The sequence below is a fragment of the Grampus griseus genome (assembly GCF_964374135.1).
Source record: "Grampus griseus genome assembly, chromosome: 13".
In the NCBI taxonomy this organism is placed as follows: Eukaryota; Metazoa; Chordata; class Mammalia; order Artiodactyla; family Delphinidae; genus Grampus; species Grampus griseus.
Genome location: NC_139007.1, coordinates 79616738 through 79633561, shown reverse-complemented (window position 1 = coordinate 79633561; position 16824 = coordinate 79616738).

Here is a 16824-nt window from a genome sequence, read left to right as displayed (position 1 = left end):
TCTCCAGGTCTGAAGAGGCACTGGGCTATGTGGGAGAAAGCAAGTTGGCAACCAGGAGGTGGAGGGTGTGTGTGTCACAAGCTGGGATGGGAGCCTAAGTTGTTGACTGCCTGGGCTGTTTCACTGAGCCAGGGGACATCCACAGAGCTGTAAAGCACACCTGAGATTTGCTCGAGATACACCAAAAGGTTAATTTTGGGGTGAGGATGGTGAGGTGTTGGCTAATATTTAAAAAAATTTTCTGTAATATGACATACAGCTTTTAAAAGGACAAAATTAACATTTAAAAATAAGAAGTGGACATCTAATGATTCTAGATGCAGTAACAGGCTAAATCCTGTCCCAGTGTCGTGTAAGATCAGCAAATGAAGCAGTTTACCTGACCGGCATAGCCTGCGGGAACTCGAGTGATCTGGTAGGCAGGAGTCAGCTGCCCTGTCACCCTGTCACAGCGTCAGTTCTTTTCTGTGCTGTGGGTTTCCAGGTCACTGCTTACTGTGACATCCTGCTGACAGGGTAAGAGAGGGCTGAAGTCCTGTGGAAGGAGAGGTGTCTTTTTCTTCACCCAAAGGCCCTGACCAGTAGCAAAGCCAGTACCTGCCACCTCTCTCTGAGTTGCACAAAGGCACTGGACAGGGCAGTTCTGTGCTTCCCATCTGCAAAGTGGGGCATTTCAGAATCTGTATTTCTTTTACTAATAGAAATTCGACCCTATTTCTTGTGAAGTAATGAGGCTGATTTTATTTTGGTGAAGGTGTCTTTGCCCCTGTCTGGACCGGGTGATATTATGAAGCTTCTTCACAGAACACCATAGCCGTATCACTGTTGTTAATCCCCAGGTTTCTCCCCTGAATTGGGGTGGGAGCAGAAGGGAGCGTGTCGGGCCACAGCTTGTATCATACTAAGATGATTAACAGCCACATAATGTGTGCTGGGAAGACCCTCATCTGATCCCTTATCTGCTACCCCTCTGGCTGCCCAAGTGGGTGTTCGAATCCTCTCTCCCTGGCCCCAGGGTGGCTCCTTCAGGGTAGTTCTTCTCCAACTTCAATGTGTGTAAGAATCATCTTGGAAACTCATTAGAGTGTGATTCTGATTCAGCAAGTTTGGAGTGCGCTGCCAGGTGCGGCCGATGCTGCTCGTCTACGCATCACCGTGGTTTATCGGGGCTCCAGGGCCTTCCAGACATCTGGGGCAGAGGCTGGAAAGGAACTGGGGGCTCCCCAAAGTCTGGTTACTGGACGAAGAGGGTACTTCCCCCGTGGGGGCCTCTGCTTCTCAGAGCAGACTATGGACTCGTGTTTGGGGCATCACAGAACACGAGTGTAGCAGTCACCCAAACTAGGCTTTCCAGGAAGAGGCCCCTGCGGTGGTGAATCTGAGGCTCCTGTCTTTACAAGGAGGGAGGAAGGTGCACGGGGGAGGGGGAGAGAAAGCGTTCTGCTCATCAGATTAAGGTTGCAGAGTTTGGGGGCTTTGGAAGTGCTGAGGATTCCTAAGAAGGGGTGCTCACCTGGAGACCACAAGAGAGAAAAAGACCAGACACTTCCTGTCCCTGAGGAATAATTATTTAAAAATAACCCCACTGCCTAACTTCTTGTGCATTTGGAAGCCCTTCTACAGGGCTTTCCAAACTGGCAATGTGTGGATCTCAAGATCAGCTGTTAGAGCTAATATTAAGCTTGTAAGAACTAATGTGCTAAGCTGCTTTTGTTCTTCCCAAATAGAAGTGTCATGTGAAGAAATAACCCACTATATGTTTGGGGATGGCAGAATAATCACCAAACAATAAATTTCTATTTTTCTTACGAACTTTATTAAGTACCTAATTGGATCTAATCTGGGTTTTAAGGAAAAAAAACATTAAGATCTACAAAGGAGTTATATTTTCCCACATTATGCCTTCATTATATTATTCCCTCTTCATTAATCCTTCCTAAGGATATTATTTAGAAAATGTGACCTGTTCACTTCATCAGAATTAGAATCCTAAGCCTGTGTTAATATTTTTGGCTGGACCTGCTTCATTATTGAATATTCTTCCTTTCTGGCTTCTGCTAGCCTTCTATTTTCATTTTAGAATTTCCAATACTGATACATAAACCAAAATATCAATTTTAACAGGCATTCTGAATGGACAGGTAGGAACCTTACAGCTACGGGACACAACATTCCCTCTTGAAGTCAAGAGTAAGAAGCAGAGAAAGCTGGTCCTCGGCTAGAAGGAAGATGTGCTTGGAGAGGAGCTGGAAGGTCTCTGTTTCTAGCTTATTTGTGAAGCTCAGCTGCATCCCTGTCCTTGGGTTTTGTGAGTCACCTTGACAATAAATTCTGCTTTTTTTTTTATTTTTAAAGAAGATGTTGGGGGTAGGAGTTTATTAATTTATTTATTTTTGCTGTGTTGGGTCTTTGTTTCTGTGCGAGGGCTTTCTCTAGTTGTGGCAAGCGGGGGCCACTCTTCATCGCGGTGTGCGGCCCTCTCACTGTTGTGGCCTCTCTTGTTGCAGAGCACAGGCTCCAGACGTGCAGGCTCAGTAGTTGTGGCTCACGGGCCTAGTTGCTCCGTGGCATGTGGGATCCTCCACAGACCAGGGCTCGAACCCGTGTCCCCTGCATTAGCAGGCAGATTCTCAACCACTGCGCCACCAGGGAGGCCCATAAATTCTGCTTTTTTTGCTTAATCTAACTGAATTGTATTTCTGTTAATTAGAACTAAAAGCGACTAAATTTATATGCTGGTGAGGAAACTTTCAAGTTGTTCAGTGCTTACTATGTGTCATGCGCTGTAGCAACGCATGCTTTATGTTATTTAATCCTTAAAACTAACCCCGTGAGGGAGGTATTATCATGATTATTATTACCTGCATTTTATGGATAAAACCACCAAGATTTAGAAATATTTAGTAATTTGTCCCAAATCACCATCTATTAAATGGCAAAACTGAGATTCAAACAGAATTTTTGATACAAAAACCTATGCTATTAACCATTATGCTGTACTTTATAGATTATTGAAACAAATATAGGCATATTATGTACTAGAACAAAATATTCACATTGTAAAACTCCAAGGATGGAAATCTTCGAAGATATACAAAAGCAGACAAAACAGTGTAAGTCCCACTGATCCATGGCCCAGCTTCAACATTTACCAACATTTTGCCAATCTTGGCTCATCTAACCCTCCCCACCCCAAGCTTCTAACTATGATTAATGTCTTACAATTTTACACTAACAGGGTACGCTTGTCACAACTGAAAAATCAAGATTGGTACATTTTATTAACTAAACTGCAGGTTTTACACAGGTTTTCTTAGGTTTTACCTAATGTCCCTTTCCTGTTTCCTGATCCCATCAGGGATACTGCTTCACATTTAGTCATGGTGTCTCCTTAGTCTCTCCTGGTCTATAAGTTTCTCAGACTTGCCTCGTTTTTCTTGGCCTTAATGGTTTTGAAGAGTGCTGATCAGGTATTTTGTAGCATTTCCTTAAATTTGTGTTTGTCGGATGCTCTTCTCATGGTAAGCCTGGGGTTATAGTTTTTAAGGAAGAAAACCACAGAGGTGATGTGCCCGTCTCATCACATATAGGGGTACATGGTGTCAACATGACTTTATTTCTGATGTTAATCCTGACCACCTGGCTAAGGCAATATTGTCTGGGTTTCTCCACTGTACAGTTACTTTTTCACCCTGTCCAAATCTATTCTTTGGAATCAAGTCACTAAGTACAACCCACACTCATGATAGGGAATCAGCTCCACCTGGACTGGACAGTACCTACATAAATTTTGATTTCTTCTGTAAGAAAGGCCCCAAGTGATTTTAAGAGTTGAGAATCACCAATCTAAGCCAGTTATGATTATTCCATTCTTCTTTGCCAGTAAGTGGTCTAGGGATGGACATGTGTGACAATTCTAGGAAAGATTTTTCTCCATGATAAAAAAGAAATAATTATACTAGGAGGAAGCTCTTCCTTGTTTCTGCAGGCAAGTGGAGGCTTCCTTTCCTTGTGTGGGTTGCTGCTATGAGCATGCAATCCTTGGAGTGGCAGCCACCATCTTGTGGCCATGAGGCGATAAGCCAGGGATGGAAAGCCAAAGTTATTGGGATGGCAGAGTTAGAAGAGGGCTGAAACCCTTGAAACTACCTCCAGCTTTCTTGTTATATGGACAATTACTTCTTTACTGTTATGTCACTTAGTTGCTGTTCTGTTACTTGAAGTCAAATGCATTTCCAATTGATGCAGGTGCCTCATCTTGTTTTTATAACTGTAGCTAGCCTCCACATCTAGGACTTGTCTCCTCCACATCTTACTCATTTTAAATGAGTAAGTGAAGGACTAAATGAAGAAGCTATTATAATAACCATAAAATATCAATGTCTTTAATGCCAGTATACTTGGCAATTAGATTCTATACTTCTATTTCTTCTCTCAAACAAATACAATAGAGTTGTATGCATTCTGTCACTGGGGAAAAATTTATTAGTATGACTAGTTGACAGCAGTAAAAATTTTTGATGTTTATCAAGTTCAAATTGAAGTTTAATGCACATATATTTATTAATTTTTAGGATTTATTAACCAATATATTGCTAGTATGATTGAGGCAAATAATGGAGTGCCTACCACATAGCGATGAGAATGAAAATACTATTATATTATGCAACAGCATGGACGAATCTCACAAGTATAATGTTGAGTAATAGATGCCAGACACACACATACATGTTGCATGATTATACTGATACAAAATTTAAAAATAAGCAAAACTAATCACTGGTCAAAGTCAGGACAGTGTTTACCCTTGAGTGGGTAGTGACAGAAAGGCTTTCTATGAAAGGGCTTCTAGGATGGTGATAATTTCCTTCTTCTTGATCGTGGCACTGGTTATAGAGGTGTTTTCAATTTGTGGCAATTCAGAGATTTGTACATTTATGCCATGCACTTTTCTGTATGTATGTTATACTTCAATAAAGTTTGTTTTAAAAATTCACCCTGGGCTTCCCTGGTGGCGCAGTGGTTGAGAGTCCGCCTGCCAATGCAGGGGACACGGGTTCGAGCCCTGGTCTGGGAAGATCCCACATGCCGCGGAGCAACTAGGCCCGTGAGCCACAACTACTGAGCCTGCGCGTCTGGAGCCTGTGCTCCGCAACAAGAGAGGCCACGATAGTGAGAGGCCCGCGCACCGCGATGAAGAATGGCCCCCGCTTGCCTCAAATAGAGAAAGTGCTCGCACAGAAACGAAGACAGAACACAGCAAAAATAAATAAATAAATAAAATTAAAAAAAAATTCACCCTGAAAATGTCTATCTCTAGCATCTTATTGATCAGCTTTGGGAGCAGATAAACCTCTTAAGCAATGCTTATTTACAAACAGCACAAAATGGTTCACTATTTGTAGTAAAATTTAGACGGGTGGGAGGGACTAGCTTATTGCGGGAAGTCCCCAATTTATGAATGTCTTTGTATGTATAATAGCTCACTTGTAATTCAGTTGTTATAAACAATATTTTCACATAGGTTCAGTGTTAGAATAACGCTTAGGGTAAATGCCGACTGGTAAGAATAATGAAGTAGAAATGCTGTATATTTCCTATTAAATACAGGCATATAATTACCCCTGTTACACATACACAAGACTGAAACAACTTTCAAAGATATAAAAAGATAAAAACATAATTGTGATTATATTCCATTTTAAATCCATCAGATTAGTAAAAGTAAAGTGTTAGCAAGGATGTAGAGAAACAGGAATTTTCACCTATTGTTGGTCAGTGCTAACTGATTCAACTGTTTTGGAGAATACTCTGGCAAGATTACTTGAAGTTGAAAATGTGCCTAACCTCTGACTCGATAACTCCATTTCTGGGAAATAATGTAAAAGAACACTTGTACAGGTGCAGGAGGACAGATATATTATATATGTGTGTGTATGCATATATAAAAAAAGATGTTTACTGCAGAATTTATTGTTCCTAACATTTGGAAACACCTAAATGTCCATCAAAAAAGGAAGAGACATGTAAATTGTATGTATTCATAACTGAACAGTAAATAATAGCTATAATGAATGAACTGAAACCACGTGTATAATGTGGATCTCAAAATTAGTGTGAAAAGAATTATAGAATGATGGTTTTCATCGTGATACCATTTATGTATCATGTATGTATAAAAATGATAGTAGATATCTTTTATGGATACTTACTAAGTAATATAAATTAAAGAAATGTAAACGATGATACATCAGCTTCCTGTTGTACTCGTATTGGGAGAGTAAAAAAAGAGGACTGTGATTGAGGAGGAGCACACAAGGGAATTCAATTCTCTACTGTTTTATTTCTTTAAAAAAATCAGAATCAAATATGAATGTTAATATTGACTAGTACATATATTCTTATATGATTCAATATATTTATGTGTGTTTGAATGCTTTCATACAAAGAATAAAAGAAATGAGGAATTTGGAATGAAGGAAAAGTCAGGATATGAAATTAAAAGCCTCAGCTAAATTAACACACTGAGATGCATATTATAAGACCTATATAGTTTCCAGGGACAGTTAGCTAATTAGTTCTTTAGCAGTATCTGCAAGATTAAAAAACAAAATAAAGCAATAAAATAGTTTAGGAGGAATGCACCTTTGCTCTTGCGAAGTATTGAGAGGTTTCTCCTCTTCTGGGTCTTCAGCTATTGTGGGATAGAGCTTTGGCACTCAAAAGTGCAACCTGCCAAAGGAGTAGCATTGACGCCACCTGGGAGCTTGTTAGAAACGCAGAATGTCAGGCCCCAGCCCAGACCTGCTCAATGAGAATTTGCATTTTAACAAGACTGCCAGATGGCACACTGAGGTCTGAAAAGCCCTCATACAGAAGCAGCAGCTCTCAATAGCATATCTGTCTAGATCATGACCAAGATAATTTTATTCTGGAAAATTTTCAGAGTAGCTTTTGAACCAATCACCTAGTACAGCCATAGTTAAAGCTTTAAGCACTCAAAGAACATTTACTTTTAGACAAAGGCAGCTTCTACTAAAATTTCCAAGATGTATTAATTGCAAATTGTAGCTGTAAATACCGTATGATGTAATGGCTTTATAAGACTGAAATATCTCCTATGGGAAGTTCATCAAGATTTCTGTGATTTCTTCATGTCACTAAATCAATTCTGTTTACACATCTTTCACAGTCCTGCCTCTGCTCTCCCTGCCTTTCTGAATGAGAAACTCAACTTCTCTTCTTAATTTAACAAAATATATATTATATACATCCAGAGAGCTTGTGGTAAGTGAAGATGTTATTAAAGGTTTTGGGGAGACAGAGGAGTGACTATTATAAAGTTGAATATTGGAGTTCCCCCTCAGCGAGATGCGTCCTGAGAGCTGATACACTGACACAGCTTAATAGTTTGTTTCACTAAAAAAATTCTGCCACATGTAAATGTAAATAATGACTAAAATATCTTGCAGAGAATTTATATTTAACCAATTAAGAATGCTGCCTTTACTTTCCTCAATCCAACCAAAGGATCTAAACCAAAGGAACTACCATCAATAAGTAAGATTCTGCAACTACTTCGGGAATCTAATGAGTGGATTTTAACAAAAGCTGGTTCCTTGCTGATAGGCCGAGCCATTTCCTTGGCAGTAAAAGGAAACAGCTGTGCTGGGTGATTAGCCTACTGAAAACCAAATGAGACACAAAAACAAAACCTCCTACCCAAAGTCGCTTTCATACACACTGGCCAGGGGCTCTCAGCTCTGACTGCATTAGACACACCACAGAAGGGAGCCTTTAAAAAATGCTGAACTTGGGTCCCATGCCAGAACAATTACATCTAAATAAGGGAGGAGGGGGGCACTAAGGACAGGTATCAGTATTTTTCGAAAGCTCCCCATGTAATTCTATTCTGCTCAAGAAAGCAGAAGAAAAACCTTCCTCTGAAATAGAAGTTCTGCTTCAAGTTTTTAACAAACAAAAGGTTGTGAAAGATTAAGTGAAAAAGCCATACAGACTAAAAGTGAGGGGATGGAAAAAGATATTCCATGGAAATCAAAAGAAAGCTGAAGTAGCAATTCTCATATCAGACAAAATAGACTTTAAAATAAAGACTATTATAAGAGACAAAGAAGGACACTACACTACATAATGTTCAGGGGATCAATCCAAAAAGAAGATATGACAATTGTAAATATTTATTCACCCAACATAGGAGAACTTCAATACATAAGTCAAATGCTAACAGCCATAAAACGGGAAATCAACAGTAAAACAACCATAGTAGGGGACTTTCAACACCCCACTTTAACCAATGGACAGATCATCCAAAATGAAAATAAATAAACACAAGCTTTAAATGATACATTAAACAAGATGGACTTAATTGATATTTATAGGAATTCCATCCAAAAATAACAGGATACACTCTCTTCTCAAGCACTCATGAAACATTCTCCAAGACAGATCATATCCTGGGTCACAAATCAAGCCTTCATAAATTGAAGAAAACTGAAATCATATCAAGTATCATTTCTGACCACAACCCTATGAGACTAGATAAGAATTACAGGAAAAAAACTGTAAAAAACACAAACATATGGAGGCTAAACAATACACTACTAAATAACCAAGAGATCACTGAAGAAAACAAAGAGGAAATCAAAAAATACCTAGAAACAAATGACAATGAAAACACAATGACCCAAAACCTACAGGATTCAGCAAAAGCAGTTCTAAGAGGGAAGCTTATAGCAATACAATCTTAGCTCAAGAAACAAGAAACATCTCAAATAAAAAACCTAACCTTACACCTAAAGCAATTAGAGAAAGAACAAAAAACTCCCAAAGTCAGCAGGAGGAGAGAAATCATAAAGATCAGATCAGAAATAAATGAAAAAGAAAAGAAGGAAACAATAGCAAAGATCAATAAAACTAAAAGCTGCTTCTTGGAGAAGATAAACAAAATTGATAAACCATTAGCCAGACTCATCAAGAAAAAAAGGGAGAAGACTCAAATCAACAGAATTAGAAATGAAAAAGGAGAAGTAACAACTGACACTACAGAAATACAAAGGATCATGAGAGATTACTACAAGCAACTCTATGCCAATAAAACGGACAACCTGGAAGAAATGGACAAATTCTTAGAAAAGCACAAGCTTCTGAGACTAAACCAGGAAGAAACAGAAAATATAAACAGATGAATCACAAGCACTGAAATTGAGACTGTGATTAAAAACCTTCCAACAAACAAAAGCCCAGGACCAGATGGCTTCACAGGCAAATTCTATCAAACATTTAGAGAAGAGCTAACACCCATCCTTCTCAAACTCTTCCAAAATATAGCAGAGGGAGGAACACTCCCAAACTCATGTTATGAGGCCACCATCACCCTGATACCAAAACCAGACAAAGATGTCACAAAGAAAGAAAACTACAGGCCAATATCACTGATGAACATAGATGCAAAAATCCTCAACAAAATACTAGCAAACAGAATCCAACAACACATTAAAAGGATCATACACCATGATCAAGTGGGATTTATCCCAGGGATGCAAGGATTCTTCAATATATGCAAATCAATCAATGTGATAAACCATATTAACAAGCTGAAGGAGAAAAACCATATGATCATCTCAATAGATGCAGAAAAAGCTTTCAACAAAATTCAACACCCATTTATGATAAAAACTCCCCAGAAAGTAGTAGGCACAGAGGGAACTTACCTCAACATATAATAAAGGCCATATATGACAAACCCATAGCCAACATCATTCTCAATGGTGAAAAACTGAAAGCATTTCCTCTAAGATCAGGAACAAGACAAGGTTCTCCACTCTCACCACTATTATTCAACATAGTTTAGACAGTTTTAGCCACAGCAATCAAAGAAGAAAAAGAAAGAAAAGGAATCCAAATCGGAAAAGAGGATGTAAAGCTGTCACTGTTTGCAGATGACATGATCCTATACATAGAGAATCCTAAAGATGCTACCAGAAAAATACTAGAGCTAATCAATGAATTTGGTAAAGTGGCAGGATACAAAATTAATGCAAAGAAATCTCTTGCATTCCTGCACACTAATGATGAAAAATCTGAAAGTGAAACTAAGGAAACACTCCCATTTACCATTGCAGCAAAAAAAAAAAAATACCTAGGAATAAACCTACCTAAGGAGACAAAAGACCTGTATGCAGAAAACTACAGACACTGATGAAAGAAATTAAAGATGATACAAACAGATGGAGAAATATACCATGTTCTTGGATTGGAAGAAATCAACATTGTGAAAATGACTCTACTACCCAAAGCAATGTACAGATTCAGTGCAATCCCTATCAAACCACCAATGGCATTTTTCACAGAACTAGAACAAAAAATTTGTATGGAAACACAAAAGACCCCGAATAGCCAAAGCAATCTTGAGAACAAAAAATGGAGCTGGAGGAATCAGGCTCCCTGACTTCAGACTATACTACAAAGCTACAGTAATCAAGACAGTATGGTACTGGCCCAAAAACAGAAATATAAATCAATGGAACAGGATAGAAAGCCCAGAGATAAACCCATGCACAAATGGTCACCTTATCTTTGCTAAAAGAGGCAAGAATATACAGTGGAGAAAAGACAGCCTCTTCAATAAGTGGTGCTGGGAAAACTGGACGGCACAAGTAAAGGAATGAAATTAGAACACTCCCTAACAACATACACAAAAATAAACTCAAAATGGATTAAAGACCTAAATATAAGGCCAGACACTATAAAACTCTTAGAGGAAAACACAGGCAGAACACTCTATGACATAAATAACAGCAAGAACCTTTTTGACCCACCTCCTAGAGAAATGGAAATAAAAACAAAAATAAACAAATGGGACCTAATGAAACTTCAAAGGTTTTGCACAGCAAAGGAAACCATAAACAAGACCAAAAGACAACCCTCAGAATGGGAGAAAAGATTTGCAAATGAAGCAACTGACAAACGATTAATCTCCAAAATACAGAAGCAGCTCATGCAGCTCAATAACAAAAAAACAAACAACCCAATCCAAAAATGGGAAGAAGACCTAAATAGACACTTCTCCAAAGAGGATATACAGATTGCCAACAAACACATGAAAGAATGCTCCAACATCATTAATCATTAGAGAAATAAAAATCAAAACTACAATGAGATATCATCTCACACCAGTCAGAATGGCCATCATCAAAAAATCTACAAACAATAAATGCTGGAGGGGGTGTGGAGAAAAGGGAACCCTCTTGCACTGTTGGTGGGAATGTAAATTGATACAGCCACTATGGAGAACAGTATGGAGGTTCCTTAAAAAACTAAAAATAGAACTACCATACAACCCAGCAATCCCACTAGTGGGCATATACCCTGAGAAAACCATAATTCAAAGAGTCATGTACCACAATGCTCATTGCAGCTCTGTTTACAATAGTCAGGACATGGAAGCAACCTAAGTGTCCATCGACAGAGGAATGGATAAAGAAGATGTGGCACATATATACAATGGAATATTACTCAGCCATAAGAAGAAATGGAGTTATGTGTAGTTAGGTGGATGGACCTTGAGTGTGTCATACAGAGTGAAGTAAGTCAGAAAGAGAAAAACAAATACCATATGCTAACAGATATGTATGGAATCTGAAAAACAAAAAAAGGTTCTGAAGAACCTAGGGGCAGTACAGGAATAAAGATGCAGACATAGAGAATAGACTTGAGGACTCAGGGAGGGGGAAGGGTAAGCTGGGACGTAGTGAGAGAGTGGTATGGACATATATACACTACCAACTGTAAAAGCTAGTGGGAAGGAGCCGCATGGCACAGGCAGATCAGCTCGGTGCTTTGTGACCACCTGGGGGTGTGATAGGGAGGGTGGAGGGAGATGCAAGAGGGAGGAGATATGGGGATATATGTATATGTATAGCTTATTCACTTTATTATAAAGCAGAAACTAACACACCATTGTCAAGCAATTATACTCCAATAAAGATGTTTTTTTGTTTTTTTTTTTGCAGTACGCGGGCCTCTCACTGTTGTGGCCTCTTCCGTTGCGGAGCAACAGGCTCCGGACGCGCAGGCTCAGCGGCCATGGCTCACGGGCACAGCCGCTCCGCGGCATGTGGGATCTTCCCGGACCGGGGCACGAACCCGTGTCCCCTGCATCGGCAGGTGGACTCTCAACCACTGTGCCACCAGGGAAGCCCTATAATAAAGATGTTTAAAAAAAAAAAAAAAGATTAAGTGGAAAAGCAAGTGTAAAAGCAGTGTGATCTCACTGGGATGGGAGAGTGGAGACCATTTTTTATACTCTCAGAAAAAGGTTTGAAGATTGCCATCAAAATTTTAATTGTGGTTATTCCTGAATGGTGGGATTGTGGACGAGTTATATTTTTCTTCTTTTGCTTCCCTTTTCCAGTCTACCTGCAATGAAAGTGTATTGCTCATAAAAAAGGTAACTTCAATTAAAAATAAAGATACCAGTGGACCTTATCTTCATTAAACAGGCTATGACAAGGAATAGTTTAAAAAAGTATAACGTAGGGCTTCCCTGGTGGCGCAGTGGTTGAGAGTCCGCCTGCCAATGCAGGTGACACGGATTCGTGCCCCAGTCTGGGAAGATCCCACATGTCGCGCAGCGGCTAGGCCCGTGAGCCATGGCCACTGAGCCTGCGTGTCCGGAGCCTGTGCTCTGCAACGGGAGAGGCCACAACAGTGAGAGGTCCACGTACCAAAAAAAAAAAAAAAAAAAAAAAGTATAATGTAACCAAAAATGCAGCAGCCAAGATAAAGTCTAAGTTGGAAGCAGTAGGAAATAGGTTTTCCATAAAGTGAAATCGAGTTTAGGTTTTCATTAAAGTAAAATCAAGTTTAGTGACAAATTTGAAAAGCATTCCTGTAACAGAGAATAAAAGCAATGAAAATGATGAGAAAACACAAGTATTAATCATGGAGAATCAATTAATGAATAGGTGTTTCTAAAGAACAAACAGAATAGAGGTATGAAAGTTCTAACAGAAAATCTGTTCATTTAAAAACTTAAACAGAATCCTCCACAACGTAAATAAACAAACCACCTGAATTTTGAGAGCTCAGGAAGACACACATATTCCAGGCAAAATTAACAAGGGATATACACCTTAGTTAACTTTTAAAATTTCAAAGAAATAATAAACACTATAGCGGAACAAAATAAAAACAAACAAACAAACAAAAAGGATGGAGGGAGGGATTGGTTAAGAATGAAAGCCAAGTAGAAAAAGAACATTGGGTAAGAAAGAGAGGAGTTCAAAGAAACTCCTGCAAACCAAGTGGAAAAAGTTATTCAAAAGAATAAAATCCAAACTGGTCTCAGTAAATGCCTGAGGATGATGAGAAAAATGGCTCAGTTTTAATACAAATGGATGGTGACCCAGGAATTCTATATAAGACTAATCATCGTTTAAGAATGGAGAAAGGAATGGTCTCAGAAAAGCTAACTATTCAGGTATTTCCTGACAATGTTGCTCAGAGACAGTTTTGAGATCAATGAAGGTAGGGGGTCCCTGTTAAACTATCTACCTAATATTCTTTTACAAGGAATTCCCCTCCTCCCCCAGCTGCTTGTTCTCACTGGACTGTGATCATGCAAAACAAAACAAAATATGTGTGTGTGTGTGCTGAAATGTCTTTTTTCTCCCTTTTTCATTGTGCTCTTCTAGATTCAAGGTAACTAAATTTCAGAACCATCTGCTTTACATATTTTAACTTACAATCATCCACACAATTTTTGAGGGTAACTATTCCTGTTTTCACAGATGAAAGCTCAGAGGCACAGAAAAACTGAATGACGTGTACAAGATCCCAGAGCTAGCAAGCAGGGAGCTGACATTTGGACCCAGGCAGTCTGGACTCAGTCAGGCTCTTAATCACTTTTCTATAGTGAGAACAGTGTTTTTCAAAAGCTTATCCAATAATCTTACCAACAGATCTTTCAGTGATCTCCGCTACAAATGAAGCAGAGCTATGCACACTTGAGAATATTTATTGACTATATTTGCAAGCTGCACCATTTCTTCATTTTTAAAACATACCCTTTTCCTATCTGTTAAGATGGTTAAGAGGTAGAATGATCCCAGTATACTAGTTAAATCAGAAGGCATTATATCAAAGGTTTTACTTAGGGCTTCCCTGGTGGCGCAGTGGTTGAGCGTCCGCCTGCCGATGCAGGGGACACGGGTTCGTGCCCCAGTCTGGGAAGATCCCACATGCCACGGGGCGGCTGGGCCCGTGAGCCACGGCCGCTGAGCCTGAGCTCCGCAACGGGAGAGGTCACAGCAGCGAAAGGCCCGTGTACCGCAAAAAAAAAAAAAAAAAAAAAAGGTTTTATTTAGTTTCTTTAGAGCTAAGTGAGGTTTAATGTGTAACTACAAAATAGAGTAAGCACATTATTTACCATCTTTCCAGAAAAGAAGTACAATTATGTCAAATCACCTCTATTATACATAATGTTAAGAGCAATATAATCGTTAATAACTTTGACTGCCACCTATAGTGTTTATCAGAAATAAAAGAGAGTAGCCTTTGTTGCTTATTATCAGTAATGTTTAGTTAGTGTTCATCAAAAACAATGTCTCAATAAACATTTTTACATTAACTCTTATGCATACTTAGGATGCCTGGAATTTTAAAATAATCACATTAAATTTCACAAGGAAATTGGGGTTCAAAGAATACACAAGTTTTTTTTTTTTTTTTTTCTGTGTGCAGGCCTCTCACTGCTGTGGCCTCTCCCGTTGTGGAGCACAGGCTCCGGACACACAGGGTCAGTGGCCATAGCTCACGGGCCCAGCCACTCCGCGGCATGTTGGATCTTCCCGGACTGGGGCACGAACCTGTGTCCCCTGCATCGACAGGCGGACTCTCAACCACTGCGCCACCAGGGAAGCCCGAATACAGAAGTTTTGACCTTATATGGTATTAAAAAAAAAAAAACCTTTCTCAAGAAGTTAATATAATTCTAAATATCACAATTTTAGTACATGGATATTTGTGACTGGTCAACTATCTCATAAATTAAAATAGACTCTTGTATGCAATTAGGAAAATTTAAGTTAATACTACCTTTTCACAGTATTAAGGACTTTGTTAAAAATAAAAAGACAGTAGTAAATTTCTCCAGTACTCAGCAGCCAACATATCTTGTTCTGGACATCTAAAGTGTGCTAAATCGAATAATGTCAAGCAGATTCCAAGCAGCAGAGCCTGGAGAAAATGTCACTTGGATATTTTCTGTTCTCTCCCAGCTTCTCTCATAGTTGGATGAGCCAACTCAGTGGCTCCAAGTGCGGCTCCCAGCACCACACTGTCCCATCTTTCTAATGTACTTCCAGAAAAAGATATCGAACATTTGCCCTAACTCAACTTTTAAACAATAAGGGCTAATGAAATAAAGATTTTCCTTCACTTAACACTCTTTGTACTCACTGTCCAATAGTCTTGCCAGTACCTCTTAAACTCTGAGATTGTAAGAAAAATTTTCTCTAAGTTTCATGTTAAAAGGTATTAGGTGACAAACACCTGAGGCATGTTAGAAATTGATTTAGACATGCCTGAAATACAAGAGTCAGTAACACTTCAGTACCGCTGGAAATCCTAAAGAAATGTACTGTATTGAGCAAATTTTAGTACCAGATGTACCAATAACTCATCAAAATTGTTTGCATTGTTATGTGAAAATCAAAATTGGGTGGCTTGAGTTACATGGGTGGGAACCATGATAAATATACCTATGGAAATTTCCAGCTTTAGGGAACGCATGTGTAAGTAAGTGACTATGGTACACAGATGCTCTGAATAAACACACCATAAGGAGGCAGGTAAAGTGGGTTTGATACGATTCCACTTAACATCATGAAAGTTATCTTTTCTCTTGGAAAATTCCCACCCCATGAACCCATCCTAGTACCACTATGTTCAGGAAGGGAAGCAAAGCCCCCATCAGTGTTATTGTTTCTGCCTCGATCAACCATAGAACTAGATGCAACACATCTTAACCTCCCCCAAGAATGACTTTGCTTCTATCTGTTCCTACCTTTCTTTTTTAGACAAATTTAAACAGGGATTCTCATAGGGAATAAGGCCCAAGGAAAACTGACTTCTCAATAAAAGAGCACTTGCCTTGATGGGAAAATGTGACCAACAAAGTCTGAACAAGGAAAGATGAAAGCTGCAAAGCAGCATGTACCTTTCCCATTTGGTTGTTTCTAACCCTCTGTGCTTTTAAAAAACTGCATTTTTAGGGAAATGCAAACTGCAGTTTACGTTAATGTTACAGGGTTCTTTCTCTTCCACATCTTCTTCACCAACAGAGCTGGCTGGCATGCAGATACTATTTGTAAGGTATAAATATTACTGAAGTTCCCACCTTGGCATATTTACCTAAACAGTCTGTGAAGTTTCTAGTGGAAACAAAACAAACCATACCTACACTACCAAACCCCCAATTACTAATACGAATAAGCAAAGATAATATATAGGTGGTATGTAGGTTAGACTGATGATTTAAAAGCATATTCCATTATATTCTTAATGTATTAAATTGGCATTAAGAAGCAGGAAAAGTAATTACATTTACATTTTAATATAGGTTAATAAAAGCCAAATTATAGCCAACTGTTAAAGCATTTTTTTTTTTTTTTTAAATTCTAGGGTACACACACTGAAAAAAACAGAACAAGAAAGTCAGTTCAGGGGCTTTCTTATAAACAAATGATATCACAGTCTTCCCTGTCACATGCTTCCGAGCAATTCTGTAAATCTAATCAGTCA